At 39.6% G+C, this 22,193-nt stretch overlaps 1 pseudogene; it reads left to right on the top strand.

Annotated features, from left to right (window-relative positions):
• The first annotated feature begins 2,481 nt into the window (after positions 1-2,481).
• On the top strand, positions 2,482-2,922 carry LOC149184859 (auxin-responsive protein SAUR32 pseudogene; annotated as a pseudogene).
• Positions 2,923-22,193: the final 19,271 nt, after the last annotated feature.

A 22,193-nucleotide genomic window follows, 5' to 3' on the forward strand; every position in this document is an offset into this window, starting at 1 on the left:
GGCTCGACATATTAAGTCATTTCGCATAAGATAATGTAAAAAACTCGACAAGGGTAGTGATTCAAGAACAAATTGATAAGAGCTTTCGTTGGAATTTTTTCGCTCGGGCATCACAAGGGAATTATGTTATGTGCCGAGGGGAGGGATCCTATTCTTTGCAGATAATCATTACATTAAGTTTAGGGTAGCATTGTGGGAGGGGTCAAATGACTATGTAAAATTGATGGCATTGAAACTAGTATTGTTGCTAACGAATGAAAAATGTATTAATAGCTTACAAGGGCTAATTCCTAGGTTGTCATCAAATGGGTAAAAGTTGAACAAAGATGTCACAATGTGTTTTTAAATTTTGTCTTGGAAGTAGTCAAAGGTTTGAGAGTGTCTTTCAACCATCTTGCTCTTCAACATATTTACATAGAGAGAAATATGGAACCTAATGGTTTATCCAAAGTTAAAATACTAATGCGACTTGGTACTTGGATGATAATGGAATATAAGAAATATGGAAGCTAATGATTTATCCAAAGTTGGAATTTTAATGCAACTTGGTAGGTAAAATGGGCTATAAGAAATATGGAAACTAATGGTTTATCCAAAGTTAGAATTCTAATGCAAATTGGTACATGGATGATAATGGAATATACGAACATGAACATTTTTTAATATTACCACCCTCCTTTTCATGAATTAATGGTAGGAGCAAGGGATATATTAACATGGACATTTTTTCATATTACCACCCTCCTTTTCATGAATTAATGGTAGGAGCAAGGGATGCACCTATTTGAAGCCTTTCTTCAAAGCTTTCATTCTATTTTTTTATAAATTAAAGTGATATTTCCAAAATGGAAAGGATGTATATCTGTTGAGTTGATAAGTGGATTTTTTTCTTTTATATATTAGATATGATGAAATTGAGAGTTTTTTCTCTTATATATTAGATATGATGAAGTTGAGGTTGAGCAGGTTCACATATGGACTTTTTTTTCGGTTAAACTTTGAAATGTTTAAGGTAAATTTAAAAAGGCATGTAAAAAATGTAATTTTGTAATTTTTTAAAAAATGATGAAATTTTAAAGGAAAAAAATATTAATTACTATTTTTATTTTTATTTTTAATAGATAAGAAACATAAAAAAACACCACAAAAATTAATTCATATCACTATTGAAAATCTTAAATTTAATAAATTTGATAACTCGATACATCCATAATTAAAATAAACAAATTTAAAACACGAGACACATTCTCGCCCATAAAACAATACAAACTTCAGTATAATTTTGACAAAATCTGGTGGAAATTTTTGGAGATTTGAGTTATGGCCACCAAGCTTCAAGATTTTAGGTAGCCTAGACATTTTTGATAGTGTTGAATTTATTTATACCATAAAAAAAATGATTCAAACAATCTCACACTGAAAAAATTAGATTCCAGCAAAAAAATAGCTATCCAAAAGCAATGGCAATTTAAAATAAATCAATAAAAATAAAACAAAATCTAAATAATTTTCTATATTGAATAAATTCATTATAAATCTCATTTAAAAAATAATAGTATTGACGAAACAAAAAAAATTAACGTAAACCAGATATTTGTTAATTTATTTAAATTTAAATTATATATTTTACAGAGTCCATAAATATCTATGCCGTTTACCACAACATTTTGCACGATATTCACGTTTTAAAAAATGAAGTGGATAATGAGTCATTTAAATAATTTCAAATTGATATATTTTAAAAGTAATTTAATTTCAAATTTACTCGGATAAAATTAAACGATTTGACGACTCGGCCCCATCAGTCATCCCTCAATAGAATTCCGAGGCAAGGATTTCATGGAATACCTTATTTCGGTTTAAAAATTCACACCTGTTACAAGTATAGCTGGAGACTCGACCAATTTTGTGGCGTTTGTTTCAATTTGAAAATTCAAACCACTTACAGGTAGAGCTCGAGATTGAGCCAAAAGAGCAAACGGTACAAGTCGTTCAGTGTTGGTCCCCGTGTGTCTAAAACCTTTTTGGTTTTTTGATATTACTCAGCGACAAATTACCTTACCTTCAATGAAGGAAATCTCTGGCCCTCAACAAATTGATTGTTTCTGATTACTTCGTCAATTTCGACAGCAAAGACTATGCCATCACGGAGACCGGTTCCAGCGCCAGAATTGTAGATTGCATTTTATAAATTTCCCCTTTACTTCATTTCCCCATCTCTTCAAATTGCTTGCCGCTGCTAATTTCTCCCATTGCCTGCAATTTAGGTCGCTTACCAAACTATAGAAGTGCGTCTCGCTGCGTCATGAGTCGAAATATCTAGCCTGTGCACATTTGAACGAAATTGCTCTTGATTCTTTACTGTTTTCTTCTACCACAACATGTTCCCGTACGTTCGCCATTAAGCCTATGTATAGATTTCTTTCAATTATATCGATCTTTATCCTTTTTTGGCCCAGATTGGACAAAGCGATGCTAGCCATGGACATGGACGGAGATCACGCCAGGGGTTTGAAACCGAGACGTAAGATTGCCAAGCTCGGGAGAAAATTTCTGCGTTCAGGTCACATTAAGGCCTCGGTCAGGTGTTCGAATCTTCTTGCTCGCACGAAACGGCATATCGGCCGCCATTTGTGTTGGCGTAATTTCAATTTTGCAGGGCATCGGAATGGAAAGAAGTTCCCTCCGAAGGACGTTCCACAGGGCTTCGTGGCTGTGTACGTGGGGGACGAGCAAGAAGAGCAGACGCGGTTTGTGATCCCCGTCTTATACTTCAATCACCCGGTCTTCCACCGTCTGCTCCAGGAAGCCGAGCAGGCCTATGGCTTCCACCAGAAAGGAGTCTTCAGAATACCTTGCCAGATTTCTGATTTCGAGTACATCCGGTGGCTCATCGACAGGGACAGACAGATACATCAGTAAGTAAAAATGGTCGATCATCCAGTGGAGTCCTGACTGTGAATTGAAACCCTAACTGCACAAAGTCTATTCAATTTCAGATGTTCACATTTGATTTGGACAGCACTTCTCAATTGCAGTAGGCTTTTATGCCATTAAGATTTAACTGGAAATGCAATAACCTTACCATTTAAAGATTTTTAAATATTTAAAAAAAAAAATTGAAGCCATGATTGTTCCTTAAATTTCCTTGGTCCATGATCCAGTGTAGTGCTGCTGATATTGTGAATTGAAACCCTAACTGCACAAAGTCTTTTCAATTTCAGATGTTCACTTTTTATTTGGATAGCACTTCTCAATTGCAGTAGGCTTTTATGCCATTAAAATTTAACTGGAGATGCAATCACCTCGCCATTTAAAGCTTTTTAATTATTCCAAGCGGTAATTATTATTTTAATAAATAATTGAAGCCGTGATTGTTCTTAAATTTCCTTGGTCGATCATCCATTGCAATCGTTCTGACTTTGTGAATTGAAACCCTAACTGCACAAAGTCTTTTCAATTTGGACAGCACTTCTCAATTGCGGTAGGCTTTTATGCCATTAATCTTTAACTGGAAATGCAATCACCTCACCATTTACAGGTTTTTAAATTTTTGAAGTGGTAATTACGATTTTAATAAAGAATTGCAGCCATCATTTTTCGTTAAATTTCCTTGGTCGATCATCCAGTGCAATCCTTCTTACGTTGTGAATTGGAACCCTAACTGCACAAAGTCTTCTCAATTTCATATGTTCACATTTTATTTGGACAGCACTTGTCAATTGCAGTAGACGCTTTCATGCCATTACGATTTAACTGGAGATGCAATCACCTCATCACATAAAGTTTCTTAAATATTTTGAGTGGTAATTATTATTTTAATAAAGAATTGCAGCCATGATTAAATTTCGTACTCTTTTAGATTTTTTTAGTGTTTTGGCTGAAAATATTTTAATTGGCAAGGAAGTCCAAGTGCTTTAGGGGTTTTTCACGGTGTTGAATCCATATATGTAGTGAAAAAACTAGTTTAAACAACACAAATCAAGATTTCACCACAATTTTTTCCACTAGATTCTGGTCAGAAATCCACCAGAAATTCCAAATAATTGCAATTAAAAACAACTCTGTTGTAAGATCCCTTTGTGTCCTTGGACACCCCTTTCCCCTCTGTGTTCGGTCCAATCCGTTCTCCTTCTCTTAATAATATTATTTTGTTATCCCCCTCTTCTAATAAGAGGGTGATTAATCTTTCTAAATTTTCTTTTGATTTCTTGGTGTATCATCTTTGCCTTGAGAAAGGCATTCTACAACCTAATATGGTGACAATGTGTAAATGGAGGGAAAAACATTATAGTAAACATCATTTATGGTTTATTAATGACTGAGGAAATTGGCGAAGACATTGACAAAGACAAAGAGACAAAAGAAATATAAGGAAATAGGAGAAAAAGAAAATGAAGAAACACAAATATGCATACAAAGGACATGAAGTAAAATCGGGGAAAATGAAACAAAAGGAGGGGGAGAATATTCTATGCCTCTCTTAACACTTTGGTTACTCTTAGCTACACTTACTCATAAACTCTTACACACTTATAGCATTCTTGAGGCATTCTAACATTCACTTGGACATAGAGACACTCTCACTTGGATTTGGAAAGACAACACTCGGACAAGAGCAAGCAAGGAATTCATAGGCAACGAAAGAGGTTGGAAAAATAAGTACAACAAGAGAAAATTGCTGGTAATAGGTTGCATGTGTGATTTCATTCTTGGGATTTGAGTGCATGGTACATGCATGTGGTTATTGATTATTTTATTGTCATTAACATGCGATTTGCGTGGATTGACAGTGGTTTCAAATTTTCTATGCCATTTACTGGATAGCCATAGTGTACTGGGTTCATTATTTTGATTAAGCTTTGGATGGCCGGTAGACTTTGGATCATAGTTGAGGTGGCATCAAGAAAATCCAAGGGTCGAGGGTGGAGATGAGATTTCTCCTGGAACTCTTGATGGATGTTTGGAGACAGGAAAATTCCTCTGGATATGGTGAAGAAAGTTGGAGGCATCCAAACTTGTTTTGGTGTTGGTGGTTTTTGGACCAGTTTAGGTGAAATCAATGTGGTTGAGGGTTGAGGTGGTTTGGCATCTGGAAGCCCTAGTTGGTTCTATTTTGGTTTAACTCGTATGATCTCACATACATGCTTGGAATATGGCATAGGGGTGAGATTTGGTTTAACCCAATCTGTGGTCGTGTGGTATGTGAAAGTCCCTGACTTGGTTGGTACTGTTAACACCCAGGTTGTTCCCTATGACTCCCAAGGGAATACGGCCGGGGTAACCACTAACCAATCTTTGGATCACAGTTTCTAGCCAAACTGTAATCAGAGAGGGCTCTCTCTTTATGATTTGTCTCTGTTATGATGGTGTTTTAGGCTAGCTATTATGCTCAGGTTTTGGTTTATGTTTTGGTTGAAGGATTTCTTTCAGGTCTTATGATATACTGTTTAGAGAGTAAAATATCATTGGGCAATGGAGTCTGGAGTTGTGAAATGATTTGATATGCAGGATTGGTGGTGTTCAAACTGCAGGGCCTATTGTGTATCTTAAACAAACAAAGTTAGCTTAAATGGTGATGTATGTCAACCAACAGAAAGCAATTAAGAATTTTCTATTAAGCTGGTGAGGTGAAAGTGAACACGCTGCACAGGAGCAAAACTTGAATTCCTGTGACAAAGGCCACTGTGAAAGGTGTATTCTGAAAGTGCAGCAATTAAGAATTACACTTATCTAGATTACAGCTGAAGAAAACATTCATTAACAACACAGATTGAACCCAGGGTACTCAGTGAATAAATCCTGAAAGTTATTCTTTTTCCTTGTTGCTTAGTATTGAAAATCAGATAACATATATGGATTTTAACAAAACAAGTAAATAACAGAGAGAGTTACAGAGACTTATTGTATGGTGAAATACACAGGAATCCAGCAGTTATCAACAGACACCAGAACGCATTCAACACCTCAGAAATCCGAGAAATTCCATCACTTTCTTCATTAAACTTCTGAAAGGATTACAGCATAAGAATTTCTTCAGGAGAAATCAACAACCACCCTTGCAAGCTCATGCGAAGGGGACTTTATAGGAATGTTTCTACAAAATATCTCAGGCATTGAGTCATCTGAGAGAGAAAATATCTTCATAAATTCGTACAGAAAGTAGAAAAGAAGTTATTACAACTTTGAATGCAGCATAAGTGCTCTTTAAGTCTGTCAGAGGATAATTTTGACCTTTGGAGGTCAGTGAGTCGGTTGAGCCGCTCTGCTTTAATGCTGGCGAACGCGTCTTTATGTTTGCTGTGCTGTATTTTCTCGGGTTTGCCACCTGTGACTGTGATTGCTGCTGCAGTGACCGAATAGCCCTGCTGAGTTGGCTCAGCCTTTATCTTTCCTCTGTATGCTTATCTATCAAAATTCTGCCTGTGTATGACTACTTATAAACAGGACAAAAATTAACATTTACAGGTTCTGGCTTGATAATATTATCTGTGTCAAATTTTTCCAGACTTCCTGTGTGGGCAATTGGTGTTTCACAATTGCCTCTATGGTTTCATCTGCTTCTGTATACTTAAAAAAATTTGGAGGCACATCAAACAGATGGTTGATCTCGTTCATAATAAAAAATAGGTTGTCCACCCTATTGTATAAAGTTTGCCCTGATGCTGGCCCTGATTCTGCTGAAGTGCTGGGCTGTCTTGCAATTTGTCTTGCAGCATATGCATCAACCCTCTTAGTGTAGTTTTCAAGGGTAAGCAGTCTTCCTACACTGCTTAATATGCTGGGGAGGCCTCTGTTCTGTAATGCCTGAAATCTGTCCATGAATTTGTTGATTTCAGTCTGCATATCCTGGGTTCTTCTTTCCAATGTTCCAACCAGGTTTCGTAGTGTCAGGACCCTTTTAACCATTGAGATTGTCTCAGTCCTGTGAGCAATTCCCATGGTGGCCAGTTGAGAGCTTGTCCTGTTATTTAAAATATTGATCATTCTGGTGGCAGCATCAGGCATGTTGCCAAGGCTTGCTCTAGCTCTGTGTATTTCCCTGTTTGCCTTTGCAATGAGTGTTGATTGTTCATCTATAGTCTCAATGTACTGCCACTGATTGGTGATAGACCGGCCAATATTGGCCCAAAGGACTGCTTTTAGCTCTGCTGTCACCTTTTCTAGTGTGAGCTCCTTCTCAAGCTCAGTTATCCTCTTCTTTAGAGCTTTTATTTCTCGTTCCTTTTCAACTGCATTCTGTTTGCTCTTATCATATCTCTCATTTACTTTAGCCAAAGATTATTTGGCTGAATTGAGCTCCAACATTTGAGCTTCCAGGACTTGAATTTCATTTTGGAGCTTCTGCATATCCAGACTATGAGTCTGCTCTGTTGTTGGTGCAGTTGTTGATGTAGTTGGTGCTGTAGGCCCTGTTTGCTGAGGAGGAGGGGCAGTTGTTGGAGGAGCTTCCTCAAGATTGATTATTTCAGGAGGAGGCTGGGAGGTTTGACCCTCTTCTCTTTGCTTCAATGCTGCCTGTAGTGCTGCCTTTGCAGCCTCTGATTCTCCTAGTTTGTCTTGAGTTCGGATTAGCTCCTTGTATAGAGATATCAACAGGGTTGTGGCCTCTTGATCATGCCTTTGCTGGGCCACCTCATCTGATTGAGGGTGGATTGTGGCAGGGAGTTTGATCTTTCTCCTCAAGGCTGCCATGTCAGCATCCCTTAACTTCAATACCTCTTGTATCCCTTTGATATCTTTGGGATCATGTCCAATCTCAATGATTATGTCTTCCAAGGACCTTATTCTGTTGTCCTTTGCCTGGGATGATGCCATCTCCAACTCCAGTTGAGAGGCTGTATTGTTAAGGCTATTTTGTAGCCTATAGTTATCCAAGGTTTGGTCTGCCAGGGAAGCATAGACCATCTCACCCGTTTGCTTGTGCAGTTCTATCTTGTCCATTAGGTGGATATCCTTGGCAAGGACTTCCAAGTTAGTCCTCAAATAATCAGAGGCAGATTGGGGCTGTACTGCTGTTGGCATGAAATGACTCATGATCATTTTGCCTTCCTGCACATCATATGCAGACATGAGTCTTTGCTGATTGGTGGGAGCCAAGTTTAGCAGATGGTTGTACAACTGTCTTATGATGGGCTCATTTCTCATCTTAATATCGATGAACTGTTGTTTAATACTAGGCCCACCTTCCCTTTGCTGCCTAGAAACTCACTTCTCCTCCCATTGCTCTATCCTGTTCCTGTTGAAAGGAACTTGCTGATGTTTCCCTGCTGGGTGGAACCATACCCAGAGGCTGCCTTATTGGCATCTCTTCCTCTGAAAGAGGATTGATTCTCTGCCTCTTCTCCCCATGAGTTGCTGATGTTGTAAGGGGAGTTTCTCTGTCCCTTTTCCTGCTTGTGTCCTCCTTTTGTGGAGTCTGGAGTGTAGATGCCTCAGCTGAAGTCTCTTGCCTTGGAGGCTCAGTTTGTTCAGTGGATTTAGGGGCTTCCACTGTTTGCTTTTGCTGGGCAGGCTGTTCCTGCCTTTGTTCTTGTTGTTGTTGCTGCTCCTCTTGCTGCTGCCCTTCTCCCTGCTGCTCCATCTCTTCTTGTTGCTGCATTAGGGTTTCCATTTGCTCTTCGGTCATAGGAGGTGGCTGTTCCACCTGCTTTTCTTTGCCTTTGTTGACTGTCTGTGGAGGATTCATGGCAGCTTGATGATGCGTTGTTGAGGACGAGGCAGCTGCTCCAAGTTGTTTTTTGTATGAGAGGGGAACCTGTCCACAAGTTTCTAAGTCAGCTTTCTTTTGAATATTTCTAGCCTCTCTCTCTAGCAGCTCCTCACTAGTAATTTCCTCTTCTAGGGTACCTTCTTCCCAGCTTAATCTATTGGCATACTGCTCAATCTCAGGCTGCCTCACGTGTGAATAGCTGCCCAATTTGTATCTTATCCTCCTGAGGGAGACAAAGTGATTGGGGTCATAGGGTATCCATTCAAAGCTAGTTTGCAGTTTGAGGGCCTCTAGGATACTGTTTGCCTCTTTCCACCCCTCCTCTTTTCTGTTGTATAGGAAAGGGCCCAGCTGGCTCCTTACCTTCAACTGTGCCTTCTTGTTCTTGCTTTGAAAGTGGAGGTAGTAGGCATTCCCAAATTGCCTGAAATATTCTAAGGCAAAAAGCCTCATGGGGACATACCTTGGCAACCTAAAAGGCTTCAACTCATAGCCATTTACTCTGATGACTGTGTGATCTTGGTATAGGTACCAATTACCAATGCTGTAGGTTTTGTTCAGGTGGAGAATTCTCCTCATGTCATCAGTTAACCTTGGAGGAGGAACACCATCCAATACTGTCATGGCTAGATGAATGAATAAGTCTATGAATTCAGAGTATGTGTATGGTGATACAGAGGCACAATGAAAAACAGAGGTCCAAAACACAACTGACCTTGGATTCCCCTGGGCATTGACTTGCTTCAAGGGAATAGAGAAGCTGGCTGGCTGATAAAACAAGAATAGGTGGTATATGTATGAAGTATACCTGAACAGTCTTTCCCTCTTCAAATTCATGAGCTGGTCATGGATCTTATCTGCAATGTATGTGGCATAATCATAATGTACAGCTGGGGGCTTTCCAGGAGAGAATATAGACAACATTGCCATTATGATTTCATCCACATCCTCCATTCCCTTGAACCCTAGGACATAGCTGATCAAATCCACTAGCATTCTGCCCAATTTATTCAAGTAATGATATCCAATAGGAGGAGTTCTGATGGCTTCAGACCCTGGTTGTACAAACAGCTGGTTGATTTTGATGGTCTGGTCATTTGACAACTTATTCCCCTTCTTTATCAAGTTCTGCATGTGGAGGGGGGTCAATGGCTTTGCAGTGTGGAAGTGCAGCATCTCATTTATGCTTTCTGGGGTGATATGAAACAGAATTGAGCCTGTAGGGCTGAGGACAGCTCTTTGGCCTGGATCATAGCACTCCTGGCATCTGTAGATCAACTCTGGCATAGGATTTACCTGGGGGAGGTTGTAGATGGGCAAGTTTGAGTCCCAAATCCCTAGGATGTCAGCTCCACTAAGGTGCTGGGCTTTCAACTCATTCAGCATCTGAATATTATATTTGGAGCCTAATGGAAACCAGTCTAGCATTTGATAATCCATATCTCCCAGGGCTTTCCATTCTAATTCCTGGTGAGGGGCATTGAGAGGCTTGATGTTCAGTGCAATTGGAGTCTCCATGGTCTATTCAGTTTCTGTCTTGCAGGTGAATTAGTTCAAGTGAGTAGTACAGCACAGAGGTGACTTTTTGCAATGCAACTGTGAATTATAGGGACCAGAGGGTGGAGTGGACACGCAGCAATTGAAATACTGCTCGAATTATGAATAAGACCAATTCCTGGTCTCCCTCTGTCTTCTATGGCAGGTTTTAAATAGCTTGAACAACTGTCTCACGTTTGCGCGAGCAGTTTACAATTTTTCGACCAAAACTCGGGAAATGAAGGCTCAGCCGGAGGTTTCAAGGTTGCAGTTGTAATTTAGAAGTGTTGCAGAGGAAAACTGTCGGTGAAATAGTGAGTTTCAGTGTTCCTTAAGCGTTCTGAGCAATTTACAGTGAATTTAGGCGTATGGAGGATGAACTATGAGAAATACCTGGCTAACCGCGAACAGAGGTCGTAACTGTGGGTGGAATTGGTGCTCTGGAGGTCTTCAGGTCGTTTCCCGCAGGTGGCGCAGTTCAGGACGTGAAATAGCATGCAGAGGAAACAATAGCAAATGAGCGAAAAGTATGAAAAAACGCGTTTTTTGGCTAAAATATGGACTTTTTGCAAATTGGCGCCTTTTCTGTGATGACGTCAGCATGACGTCATAGGGTGGGGTCAGCCTTGGATGACGTCAGCATGACGTCATCGGATGAGGTGGCGGGCTGCCATTGGTCCACGGGGTAATGAGGTGGCAGGCACGGTGATGACGTGGGGATGGCGCTGGACCCGCAAACCGGGCGGTGAGTGACCTAACGGTTACGGTTTAGCCCTAACAGTTGCGGTTTCTCGGGGCAGTTATGATACGGCCTCGCACTTGTCAGAGGTTGCTCCGAGAGTCCTCAATGGGCGACACGTGGCCGCGCCCTGACGTAACGCAACGTCACTTTCTCGGGCGCTAAACCTCTGTCGCGGGGACCGCTCCGATATCCATAAGGACCATCGGATCTCTTGGATCTGATCCGACGGTGGACGGGATGATGACATGATAGGTGGATACAGCCACGGGCGGAGGAATAAATATATATTTTTTAATGTCTTTTCAATATATTCCGAAAAATTGAATATATGCGCAAACTTTGGTTAAGCAGCGGAAAGTGGGTTTTTCGGGATTTTTTGGTAGTATCAAAGGGGTTTCATGGATAAAGGGGTTTTGTAAGGTTTTCCGATGCGCAATAAGACAACCCCAATACTTTGGATAAGAGAACGAAGTGGGTATTTAGGGGTTATTTTTGTAAATGAAGTGGGTATAGGCAAAACCAGGTCATTTGTGAGGCTCTTTTATCAAATGAAGCTTTCCAAGGGGCCAAATGAATTGAGAGGAGGGGAGGGGGTTAGGGTTGGGTTCATCAAAGTGACCAGATGCCATTTGATTCCTGACAGAGAACTTATTGGCTATAATGCCAAAGGGAGGGATATTTATACAAATTTTGGGGTTTATACACCATGGTGTTAATACTAGTAGGGGAAAGGTAATGTAGGGGGTTTACATAGTAGTGTTAGAGTTAATATGGATGAAGGGGTAAATGGAGGGGAAACCACTAAGCTTATTTGAAACTTACTTAGTTTAGAGAGTAGATCAAAATGAAAAGATTTTTAGACAAGAAATGTGGCTTTTGAATGAACAAGAACCACCATGAAACCATGATCTTCTTCCATGAATCTCAGCTGATGAGGGGATGTTAGTAATGAAATGGAAGGGGGAGGAGGGAGGTTAGTCATGCTCCTTGCTGTAACTTGATGAAGATGAACACCCTGTCAATTGATTGACTTTACTCTGGTAAACACAGTTAACATATCTGCAATGGTAAAGATAACCTTTCTGCAACCCCAACTACTTACCCAGCTACTTACCTAGCATTTTTTATTTCTTCTTGGAGGGTGCACTTGGACTTGCAAACCCTTACTTGCCTTTTCTTTTCTTTGGCTTTTTCTTTGTTTTTTCTATCTACTTCTACTCTTATCTCTTCCAAGGTCCCAGATTAAGCTGTTGGGAGCCTTTTCTTCTCTACCTGAACTACTTGTCTGCCAAGATTAAACAGTTTGGACAGACTCCTTTCTCTATTCTACAACTGCAAATTTAAACCATGGAATGATCCAGATTAGACTGTTGGACCATCCATCAAAATTTTAAGTCCATACCAAGCTATAAGCACAGATCAGATTCTCTAGGAAATATGTGATCTTTGAATCATCAAAGTAGAGCATATTTGGACCTTCCATAGCCAATCATGAAATATGAAACCTATTGGTATAGGTGTCTAACAGGTACCATGCATATGTTAATATGTGTTATTCTTTGTTGATGATCAATGAGCATAAGTGTTGATTTACTGTTATTTATATGACTAGTTTGCGATGGCTTCAAATCTGGTTAAATGTTGGTTACACGTATGGTATATTTTTTATTATATGATGTGCTCTTAATCTAGATCTAATGCATGGTTTGATGACCCATGGTTGATTTATATGAATGTGTGTGTTAATTTGTGTTTTATTGCAGCTAGTGCAAGAAGGCAACAAGCCTTCTTGATGAAAATGTCGTTTAGGTCCTCGAAACACCCTTAGAAGTTTAGGACTCGAAAAAACTGTCAAAAATAAAATGTTGTGTTAAATTTAAGGAAATGAAATTAAAAGGAAATTAATGCTGGGCAAAGTTAGGCTAATAACAGTGTGATAGTGTATCACTGAGTGTTTGGAGTCAGTTTTGGACATGTCAACCCTAGTTTTCATAAGTGCAGCTTGGAAATCAAGTCATGCATAGTAACTCTCATCTCATGTTTACCCTTGTGAGTAGGTTAAAGTGGGTAAATGTGGGGTGAGGTGTAGAGTTCCTTTATCATATATGTTGAATTTGAATGAATCATAAATTTACCTTCAACAAAAAAATTTACCACATAAAAAATCCAAATTAGGTAAAATCTAAAACATCTTTACTCTTTACTAAAGCCAATACCATTTCCTAAATCAAAGGAAAAATGTTAATTCAACATAAAGAATCAAAATCCTACTCCATAATTTTTTAATATTTCTTTTAATTAAATATTTGTAAAACGAATCTTTAGAAGGAAAAAACATCTCCTATGGATATATTAAAACCTTTAAAGACAAATATTTCCACAATAAAGTTGAAATATTTGAAAATATTAATTTGATCCCTCTTGGGGCATAATAGGTTCAAAGTTAGAGGGATCTAGGCTGGTTTAGAAAAATGTTAAATTTTGTCATTGCCCTTTAAAAAATCCCAGTAGATGATAATATATGTAACATTGAATATGACATTAAGAACTTATCTAATTCCATTAAAGATGTCATTAGACAATATTTTGTTGTTGTTCGTAGGAAGGCTAAACCTCTTGAGAGCAACATTAGCAAGTTGGAATTCGAAGCCCTTAATGCATTGAACAATAACCCTGACATTGTTATTCTCAAGGTTGATAAAGGTGGGGTGGTTGTTATCTTGGATAGGGATGACTATGGAAGAAAAATGATAGATCATCTTTGTAACAATGGTAGCTACAAAAAGCTAAATAAGAACCCTATAAAAAAAAGTCTCGAAAGTTGTTTCTTTAACTATTAAATCTAGTAGCATCATGAGCTCCATAAGCCATAAACTTATTGAGAGAAACCCTTTTACTCAGAGGATCTATGGGCTTCCCAAGATCCATAAGGAGGGTCCCCCACTTAGACCCATTATTAATAATATAGGTGGGTCAACTTATCTTCTAGCTAAATATTTAGCCTGAAAGCTCAAGCCCTTGTTGGCCTCACAAAATCCTTTCTGAATCATTCTCTTTTGTTCATGAATTAATGGGTATAAAGTTTGAACCTAATGATATTCTGGTTAGTTTTGACGTGGTTTTTCTTTACACCAATATTCCTATTAATAAGGTTGTAGAGGTAATCAAACACACCATTAATCTGGATTCAACCAAGTTGGTTGAGATATGCCTTACCTCTACCTTTTTCAACTTTAAAGGCGAATTCTATGAATAGACCTGTGGTGTTGCCATGGGTTCTTTTCTTTCGCCTATCATAGCAAACTTGTTAATGGAAGACTTTGAATCCAAGGTGTTAGCTTCTTCTCAATTCCAACTGAAGTTTTGGAAGAGGTTTGTGGATTATACCTTCATCATCTAGCCTCATAGTCATGAAAAGTTAGATCCGTTTTTTCAACATCTTACCAATCAATCAAGCTCCATAAAGTTTACAATGGAGTCAGAATTCAATGGAAACCTCCTCTTCCTTGACGTTCTTGTCTCTAAGAAAGAGGATGGTTATTTCTCTCACTTGGTCTTTTGTAAGAAAAATTACACATAGAAATATCTTCATGCTAATTTCCATTATTATCTAGCCCCAAAGCTAGGAGTTCTCAACGCATTGGCTACTTGTGCTTTAAGGGTTTCAGATGAGATTCACCTAGAGAGTGAGAAAACCCATCTCCTTAAAGTGTTTGGAAATAATGGCTATAATAAACGCCATGGTCTCAAGGTTTTCTTAAAAATGAGCAAAGCTCTGAAGATAAGAAAAGAGCCCAGAGAATTTTTTTCCAGTGTTCAACTTCCCTTTATTCAGGGGACAATTGACAAGATTTCTATGATTCTTAATAATTTTAAGGTCTCTTCCACCTTTATACCCCTAAAAACCATTCATAGTTCCCTAAGATCAGCTAAAGACCCAGTGGACCCTAGAAACATGGAAGGTGTTTATATAGTGTTGAAAAATGTGTAACTAGGTTCAGTCTTCATAAATATGAATTGTACTTTTGATTCTTGTGTATTGTAAAATGAAAGAAAATTATTATTATTATTTTTGGAGCATGGGTTTCATGCTTAAGGTCTTTTATTTTAGTTCAAGCACCCATTGATTGCTTCTAGGGTTTGTCCTAGGTAAAGAAGTCAAAAGAGTCATTGTCATAAGTTGAAGACCCCATCGGGAACATTGTAACTTGTAAAGAAAATTATTTTTGTCATTAAAAGTGTCAAAATACCCTTCAAGACCAAGTCATCCTGGCAGTTAGGAAGTCGAACTATTTTGATGAGCCATGTCCACCTTCAGAAGCCTATATAAAAGAGAGAACTCAACCTCCTTGAGACACATTCATCACTCACTCATTTAAGAAAAGGAAAAGAGAAATAAGGCAAGCGAAGAAGGAAGAGGATGAAGAAATATTATTTTTGGGCTAATTTTCTCTCACATGTGTGAAGAAGAGAAGCTAGGGTTTTCTACTTCAAGGTCGAAATTGTCTATTTGTTGGAAGAGGATCAAATCTACTAGAAGAAGGGTCTACTAGGTCACCTACTAGCCCTAGACAAGGAAGCAAGGCAAGAGAAGTTTTTGGGAGCCTCTGGAAGGCTAATTTCACTAACACGTGGATGCAATTGCAGTTGCAGTGGGTCAAAATTTTCAGACCTGCAGTAGAGGCCAAATTCTAAAGTTGGGGGTTGAAATTGTGCTGCTGGAAGAGATTTGATTGGATTTGACTTGGACAAGGGAAGCACATCATTTATAAAGGTTGTACTTGGTCTTGGAGGGTATTTCTCTTAGTCTAGAGGTCTTGGAATTCGTCAACTGAAAAATCTATAAGAAGATAATAGATTTTGTGGGTTTTCCTCTCAAGTGGAGAGGTTTTGGTCTTGACTTACTGTTAAGTTATGGTATGTTCTATGCTTAGAGCAGTTTACTTATCTTTATTATTATTATCCAAGATTAGCAATCACATGTACATTAAGTAAAGTGCAGATAGAACATTTAAATGATCAATAGAAAACAAGCCAAGACAAGAGACACCAGTTGTGGCAGCTATCCAGGGACAAACCCCAATATGGGGAAACCCTTTAATCAAATCTTCTTTTATCTTCAATAATTCAGTAGAGAGAAATAGTACAAAGATTTGATTTATATCAGCAGTAGAAAACCCTAGATCAAATTCATCAGGCGCTCCCACCAAACACCTAACTCACCAAGTCTCCAGTGGCGAGTCATTCACCGTGCACCAGTCCAAGACTTTGCCATGCACCAATCCAATATTTCGCCGCACATTAGTCCAAGACTTCACTGTGCACCAGTCCAAGATTTCACCATGCATCAGTCCAAGACTTCACCGTGCACCAGTCCAAGACTTCGCCGTGCACTAGTCCAAGGCTTCGAACGACCTGTTTCGACTCACGTGTGAGAGAGAGAGTCTTTTTGTGCAGGAGAGAGAAGAGACTCTTTTTCTGCGTAGGAGAGAGAGAGATATGATGAGAAGTGAGTTGCCAAATGAGGAGGAGTCATCCTGTATTTATATCCAAACGTTGAAGGTGAATAGATGTGTCTGTTGGGCATCTGAGCCTACATAAGTTGTTGGTTGACTTTGATAATTTGTCAATAATCAAAATAAATTCATATCTCCATAAATACTTATCGGAATTGGATGATCTTTAGATCAATCCTACACCTCTCGATGAGAGGAATCTAGGAAAAATATTATCAACTATGAATAAGGTGACCCACATGGAGTTTGGCCCTAGTTGCCAATTTTAACACTCCCTCTCAACTAGTGAGAACTCCATCTGCAATTCGTCTGACTGTTCCTACCATTCATCCATCAAATGCACTACCTTGTACAGCTTGGCCCCTACTTTGCTTTATTCTGTTCTACTCTGCTTGCACTATGAAGATGAAGAAGTGATTGAGGTTGTTGCATACCATCCTCCACTATCCTGAAGTCAATCTGGAGTGTGTACCACTTTCACTGGTCCCAAACGAGTCCTCTACTGACCCGAAGTCAGTTTCAGAGGGTGTATGACTCTCACTATTCCCAGACTAGTATCATTGATCCCAGATCAATGGAGGTCATCCTAGCATAAGGAGTATGGTAGATACAACGATGCGTCCATCGATAGAACTACTATGGTCCCTATCCTCATTTCCTTGCTCACTGATCAGATGAGAGGTACTTCCCATGAGTCCCAAACTGCATGGGTAGGATGCCTCGACATGAGAACTAATCATCTTGTCCACAGGAGAACAAATCATCCTATCCAGTGGATGCCACGGAGAACTAATCATCCTGTCCTATAGGTGAATGAATCATCCTGTTCCATAATCGCCAAGGAGAATGAATCATCCTGGTCCACAGGAGAACTAATCATCCTATTCCATAGTTGCCATGGGGTGTCAGGGGAAGGTTGAACCTTTTACCTTGTACAAAGTGCACCAACAAGGGATGGGAGTTACCCTGTGGTCATATGTTGCTCCAAGAAGTACCCCACGCCTCCCTGGAGCTCCTAGAACTCAGTACATCATACTTGAACCTCAAAAGAGGGTCTCTGAACGACTCCAAGTAATTCTCAGAAAGTCAGAAATTTGACCTTTCCTAGGGGCTTTGTCAAAATGTTGACGACCTGTTCATCTGTACCAATATGTTGGAGCCTTATAGCTCCCCACTGCACCATGTCACAAATATAGTGGTACCTGATATCGATATGCTTGGAGCGATCATGGAATACAGGATTCTCTGATAAATGAATCTCGCTCTGGTTATCACATAGGATCATGATGGTATCCAATGTAAATCCAAACAGCTCACTGAAGAGCTTTCGTAACCAGACCACCTCACAGGAGGCCATGCTAGCAACAATGTACTTTGCTTTGGTGGTGCTCAAAGCCACAGACTTCTGCTTCCTACTCATCCAGGATATCGAAGTAGATCCCAAGGAGAATCAGCACCTGGAAGTGCTCTTATGGTCCACCACATTGCCTGCTCAATCAACATCAGTATATCCAAGTAGTCTTACATTTCCGGCAATGTATCTTAACCCATAAGTAATTGTGCCAAGAAGATATCTCAGCAGATTCTTGGCACCAATCCAATGTATGTGGTGAGGTTCAACCATGTTTTGACTTAATGTGTTGACTGAAAAGCATATATCTGGACAGGAGTTCACTAGGAACATCAATGCTCCGACGAGTTGATGATACTCGGTGGTATTTCGTAAAACAGGTCCAGCAACACTACCACTTAACTTCTTGAAGTCAAGCTCCATTAGGGTGGTTACGAGCTTGCAATCCACCATGCCGAATCTCTCCAATATATTCACCACATATTTTCCTTGAGATAGGAAAATATACCCTGGTTTTTGCTAGACTTGCAGTCCTATGAAATAGTTCATAAGTCCTAGGTCTTTCATCTCAAACTCAGAAGCCAGCTCCCTTTTACATTCGTGAATGACAGGGTCTGCACCGGTTAGAAAGAGGTCGTCAACATATAGCACCAGTATGAGAGGCTTGTCATCTATAACCTTAAAGTAAAGGTTGGGGTCGGCTTCACTAGTAGTGAATCCCAACTTCATCAAGTAGCTATCAATCCTCTCATACCATGCTCAGGGTGCTTTCTTTAGCCCATAGAGGGCCTTCTTCAACCTGCACACATGAGATTCTCGATCATGAATCTCAAATCCTTCAGGTTGCTCCACATAGACCTCTTCTTTGATTGAACCATGTAAGAACGCAGTCCTGACATCCATCTGATGTAGGTTCCATCCTTGCAAAGCAGCAAGGGCTATGATCGAGCGAATGGTGGTATATCGGGCAACAGGTGCAAATATCTCGTCATAGTCTATACCTTTCTTTTGGGAGAAGCCACGAGTGACAAAATGAACCTTATACTTTTCTGCACTTCCATCAACTGCATGCTTTATCTTGTAAAGCCATTTTGAAGTGACAACTGCCTTGTCCTAGAGTCTGGGGACTACATCCCAGAAATCGTTCTTCATAATAGATTCATATTCTTCAATCATAACATCCTTCTATACTTGATTCTTGACGACATCTGTGAATGATGAAGGCTCATTTTGGATGATCGTGCTCATGATGGTCAGGTATCCCTGATACCTATTCGGTTTCTTACTTTCACGAAAGGTTCCTTAGGGTGGTGTGTGTCCTTCAGCATCATCAAGTGTCCACCTAAGCCATGAAGGCCTCTTCCTTGAAGAGGAGGGCTCAGGTGGAGGAGGATCAATAGGATCTAGGGGTTCTTCCACATCAGGCTCTCCTCTTCTTTTTCTTTCAGTTCCCTGGTGTCAACTTCTTGAGTGCTCCTCAAAGTAGGAAGATTTTCCACCTTGCTAAGGGCCATATCTTCATCAAAGGTGACATCATGACTAATCTCGACTTCCCTTTGACTAGCTACATAGATTCTATAGCCCTTAGTATTTTCATTATAACCCACAAAGATTGCTTTCTTTCCAGATGCACCCAATTTATTCCTTTTTTCTTTTGGCACATGAAAATTACCGGGCTTCCAAAAATTCTAAAATGAGATATGTCAGGTTTCTTACTGGTGAACATTTCTTCAGGAGTTTTGGAACCCAATGCTTGATGAGGGCATCGATTTTGTACATATACATTGGTGTTCGCAGCTTCGGCCCATAGAGACTTCGGAAATCTTTGATCATGGAGCATAACACAGATAGCTTCCATAATCGTATGGTTCTTCCTTTCCACCACACCATTCTGCTCAGGAGTATAGGGTGTAGTGGTCTCCCTCTTAATGCCAGCCTCTTTGCAAAAGTCATGAAACTCATTGGATTCATATTCAGTCCCATTATTAGTCCTTAGGATCTTGATCTTCTTTTCGGTTTGATTCTCAATCAAGGCTTTGAAGTGTCAAAACCAGGAGAACACTTCATCCTTCTTTTTCAAGAAATATATCCAAGTCTTGTGAGAATAATCATCTGTAAAAGTGAGGTAATATAAATATCCTCCCAAAGTGTTCACAAGCATCATACCAGATATGTCTAAGTGAACCAACTACAATATATCAGAGGTCTTGCTTTGGCTTGAGTGGAATGGTCCCCTTTTGAGCTTCCCTTCGGCACATCCTGGACATACACCTTCTTGCTCTAATTTGAACTCGGGCATCCCAGTTACCATTTCTCTAACATCAGGTAGAGCTTTATAATGAAGGTGAGAAAACCTCCGATGCCATAATTTGGATTGAAGAGATGTGTCACAAGTCATGACACCCAATGGACTTCCTCCGACCTAATATAATGAATCAACTCGAAACCCAAGAGTAAAAGCATCTTTAAAGTTCTTTTTCCATACACGTACCTTGCCATGGTTGAATGCCACCTTGTAGCCTTTGTCTTCCATTGTCGAAATGGACACCAGATTCTTTTTGAGATCAGGTACATATAATATATCTTGTAAGTGGATGGTATTACCCTGATTTAGTTGAAAAGTGACATTTCCTACACCTTTCACGGGATATTTTGAATTGTCTCCAAGAACAATTTCCAGGTTGGTTTCTTTCTCTACCAGATTATAGAGAGCTTCTTTATAACCAGTGAAGTTCCTTGAGACACCACTATCAATAAGCCAATTTCCCAGCGAGACCGGGGGAGCAGTAGTAGATAGAGCACCTGGTAGATAATATTCATCTTGTTTATTGTCTATAGTGTTAGATCCATACCTAGAATTTCTTGCTTTCTTGAGTGGTTGTCCTCTTCCTTGATTTCTGGCACTTCTTTTACCTCTGCCATTTGACTTGCCATTCCTTTGATTGCTTTGAGAGGGATTTTGATCATCGTCTCGGTGTGAGTCCCTTTTATCAAGGCACTCCCTTGCATAGTGACCCATTTTATTGCAATTGTAACATCGTCCTTTTCTTCCACCCTTTGGTCCAGCCTTTCCTTTGAATTTAGCCCCAGAATTGTTTCTTCTTTGCTTTGACTTCTCCCTTGGTCCATTTGTTCCTAGTAGTAGGGAATGCATTTGATGGAGGCTCAACAATTCCGCTTCTCACATGGTCCAACACTTCCTGTTCTTCTAATGTTAGATTAAGAGACATCTTCCATTCGTGATAGTCAGACTTCTCACAGAGTTTGTCTTCAGCAGGGAAGTGTGTTGAGGACCCCATGATTTCTTTCAGATAGCCCTACCAACCTTCTCTTCGGTGATTTCTCTTGCTCTTGCTTGGGCTTTGTCTTCACCTCAACTCTGATACCATGTTAAGTTATGGTATGTTCTATGCTTAAAGCAGTTTACTTATGTTTCTTATTATTATCCACAAATTAGCAATCACATGTACATTAATTAAAGTGCAGATAGAACATTTAAACAATCAACAAAAAACAAGCCAAGACAAGAGACACAAGATGTGGTGGCTAGCTAGGGACAAACCCCAATATGGGGAAACCCTTTGATCAAATATTCTTTCATCTTCAATAATTCAACAGAGAGAAATAGTACAAATATCTGATTTATATCAGTAGCAACAAACCCTAGATCAAATTCGTTGGGCGTTCCCACTGAACACCCAACTCACCAAGTCTCCACCAGTGAGTCGTTCACTGTGCACCATTCCAAGACTTCGTTGTGCACCAGTCCAAGATTTCGTTGCGTATTAGTCCAAGACTTCGCCGTGAACCAGTCGAAGATTTCACCGAGCATCAGTCCAACACTTTGTTGTGCACCAGTCCAGGACTTCGCCGTGCACCAATCCTAGACCTCAAACGACCTGTTTCGGCTCACGTGAGAGAGAGAGAGAGAGTCTTTCTGCGCAGGAGAGAGAAGAGGCTCTTTTTCTGCGTAGGAGAGAGAGAGATATGATCAGAAGTGAGTTTTCAAATGAGGAGGAGTGATCCTGTATTTATATCCAAACGTTGAAGGTGAATAGATGTGTCTGTTGGGCATCTGAGCCTACATAAGTTGTTGGTCGACTTTGATAATTTGTCAATAATCAAAATAAATTCATATCTCCATAAATACTTATTGGAATCGGATGATCTTTAGATCAATCCTACACCTCTCGATGAGAGGAATCTAGGAAAAATATTATCAACCATGAATAAGATGACCCACATGGAGTTTGGCCCTAGTTTCCAATTTTAACACTTACAACCTACATTCTGTGTTCTTGTGTATTCTTTTTCTTCTTGTTTTGGTAGTTTTTT

This window comes from Pinus tabuliformis, chromosome 3_2 (genome assembly GCF_031772625.1).
Source record: "Pinus tabuliformis cultivar Carrire ecotype Pingquan chromosome 3_2, CPIR1, whole genome shotgun sequence".
Classification (NCBI taxonomy): domain Eukaryota; kingdom Viridiplantae; phylum Streptophyta; class Pinopsida; order Pinales; family Pinaceae; genus Pinus; species Pinus tabuliformis.